General features: G+C 42.2%; 1 protein-coding gene across 1 annotated transcript in view; it reads left to right on the top strand.

Annotated features, from left to right (window-relative positions):
- The first annotated feature begins 1250 nt into the window (after positions 1 to 1250).
- DBNL (drebrin like) overlaps positions 1251 to 3100 on the top strand; it is a 42622-nt gene continuing 40772 nt past the window's right edge. The window contains exon 1 of the mRNA XM_042474242.1: positions 1251 to 2340. The gene's annotated coding sequence lies outside the window, so the exon portion shown is untranslated. The remainder of the gene's footprint in view (positions 2341 to 3100) is intronic.

Genomic DNA, 3100 nt, shown 5'->3' with positions numbered 1-3100 from the left:
TAGGACACTAACACCCCAAATCCACACAAACGGTGATGCATTTATGCAGGGTGACCAGATGTCCTAACCACAAAGGAGGACAAGGTGCAGCAAAATGGAGGACATTTGCCAAACCAAAGTTTTAAAAACAGCACTCCTATAAATGTAAATCAGTGCTTTTTACTCATGTTTAAAATGGAGGACCTTTTGGAATTCCTGCTGGACCTGAAAGTTGGAATGGAGGACGTGTCCTGGAAAAGGAGGGCGGCTGTCACCACAGTTTCATGGGGCCCACCAAAATGCACAAAACACATGAGGCGAGGTGTTAAGAATTGCGGTTGTGTTTGTTATGTGTCTCATGGCTTAGGACTTATGGCAACCTGAAGGTGAACCTATCATGAGGTCTTGTGTGCCTTTGCTGTTGTTTGTTGTTTGTTTTAGGTCATGATTTTAAGCACCAGTGTCACACCTGATAAGACCTCTGGCTTGGCTTCAAGGTGACCACAAAGGAAACCTTTATGAAAAGTGTTTTCTCTTTGTATTCTTCACTAACATGGGTATTATGTAGCTTTGTTGTTGTTCTTGTAGCTGTGTGCCTTCAAGTCCTTTCTGACTCATAGTATCCTGGGGTTTTCTTGGGATGTTTCTCCAGAGAGGATTTGCCATTTCCATCCCCTGAGGCTGAGAGAGTGTGACTTGCCAAAGGGCACCAAGTGGGTTTCATGGCTCAGCAGGGATTCGAACTCTGGTCTCTAGAGTCACAGTCCAACACTTAGAGCACTACTCCACACTGTCTCTCATATACAAGAGGGAGAAAAACAGTCACCCCTCCATATCCACAGATTCTTTAGCCACTAACTCAACCACCCATGGCTTGAATATATATATTATCCCACAAAGCAGACCTAGATTTTGTCATTTTATATAAGGGACACCATTTTATTATGCTGTTATGCTTAAAGGGACTTGAGCATCCACAGATTTTGGGATGCAGGGTTCCTGGAACCAAACCCCAGCAGATACCAAGGACCCACTGTTTGACCAATGTTAGTCACAGGGCTGCATTGTGGTCCAAAACACACTGCAGAAATAATCCAGTTTGAGACCACTCTTAACTGGCTTGGCTCAGTGCTTGGGAATCCTGGGAATTGTAGTTTATTGTGGCACCAGAGCTCTCTGACGGAGAAAGCTAAATGTCTCCCAAAACTACAGTTCCCAGATTTCCCTAGCATTGAGCCAGGGCAATTAAAGTGGTCTCAAATGAGATTGTTTCTGCAGTGTGTTTTGGACCATTGTCACAATGTTGTTGTGTTATGTGTTGAGATGGTGTGGAGGGATATCCATGCAGGCATGCCCTTCCTCCTCCTGGACCTGTGGCACTGGGGACAAAGAATCAAGGAGATAACATTTGAATTCCAATAGCAACACAAAAAGGTATTTCCTCTGAGATCCAAGATATCTCCATTCATTCCTTGTGAGGTCACAACTCTCCTTTCCCTGATGAAGAAGCCAATGGAGCTTCGAAAGCTTGCATCATGTATTTTGTGCATTTTAATTGGTCATATATAAGTTTTGGGGTGTTGTTGCACTTTGCTGTATGGCCAACGTAGCTGTCCCTAAAATATGTTTATTTGTTTTAGCTACTGAACACATGGTTTTCAAAGTGCTTTTATCATTCTAAATTGTATTCTGTTTTTAAACAAATGATCTCTTTCAATATTATAGTAGTTTAGTTCCATTTTAATTCACAGCTACAGCCGTGTTAGTCTGTGGAATCAGTATATAGCGAGATCTTGTAGCACCTTTGAGACTAAATGAAAGAAAGAAGTTGTCAGCATGAATTTTCGTGGGTTAAAGTCTGCTTCCTCAGATGCATTTGGTCCATTTTAAATGTCAACTTTTGTAAGTTTTCAATTATACTGTGCTTTTGGACTGTAAGATGCTCTTGAGTCCCAATTTTGGGGAGAAAGCGGGATACAGAAATAATAGTAACAACAAGAACAACAACAAGAACCAAAGGAGAGAGGAGAAAAGGTTAGGTTTTTCTTCCTCTTCTTTAGTCTAGTTTCCTAGTTGGAAAATAGGACATTTTTCTGTACTCCGAACCCCCCCTTCTTCCGTCTCCACCGTTCTCACACGAAAAGGGATGTCTCTTCCTTTCTCCCCCTCTCCATGAAAAAATGCATTGTAGGACAGTTGTTTTTTTTAAAACTTGATGTTGTGTATTTCAGTTTCAACTGACTGCAGAAAGATTGTGCTTGGCCTGATCCTCTGCAAGATTGCTTTCGGAAGGAAGGCTGTAACCCTGAACACGCTTGGCGGAGAGGAAATCCCGTTGAATTGCGAGGGAGTTTCTCCTCAGTAAGCAAACTTGCACTGCATGTCCCACTGGTTTCCCACGGAGCTAATGAGCGTAGGATAGCTGCTTCGACAGACTTGATTGTATGCATATTTTCTCAAAAGTTAAGTACCACTGAGTTCGTGCCAAATTCAGAAATGCAACAAATTCCACAATGGATCCAGCTGTGTTTTAGCTGAGCTGGAACATACCTCTCTCCCTTCATTTACCTCCAGGTGAGGAATGTGAGGCCCTCTAGATGTTGGTTGGATTGCATCAACATAGCCAGTGTTCAGGGATGATGGGAGTTGCAACCCACCCACAAATGGAGGGCCTAATCCCTGGTTTATTTGTTCTTGTTTTGGAGAGTTCATGACAGTGAACAAGTTTCCCCTCTCAATTTTGATCCTCACAACTCTGGGTAGTAGATTAGAATGAGAGATCATGATTAGATGTACATTTGTGTCAAGATGCATCTGTCCTTTCCCTACCAACTCCAAAATGTAACTTACAGAGATCTGTGGGAATGATCTGAATTATACTGTCAGGTGTCTGTCTGCTATTCATGCTATATAATAATTCTTTAAAGACTTATTATATAACAGGGACTAAACCACCAGATTGTTGTAGAGATTAGAATAACAGAAATGTTAAAGGTTGCGGATTTGACAGCCAAGGATGGGAAAAAATTCTTAGGCCTGTTACAGACAGCCAAAATAAAGCTGCTTCGAGTCACAGTGGAGGTATGGTGTTTCAATGATGCGTGCGTCCTAAGAGTCCAGA

The sequence above is a fragment of the Sceloporus undulatus genome, chromosome 6 (assembly GCF_019175285.1).
Source record: "Sceloporus undulatus isolate JIND9_A2432 ecotype Alabama chromosome 6, SceUnd_v1.1, whole genome shotgun sequence".
NCBI lineage: Eukaryota > Metazoa > Chordata > Lepidosauria > Squamata > Phrynosomatidae > Sceloporus > Sceloporus undulatus.
This window is presented reverse-complemented; position numbering and strand designations above follow the sequence as displayed.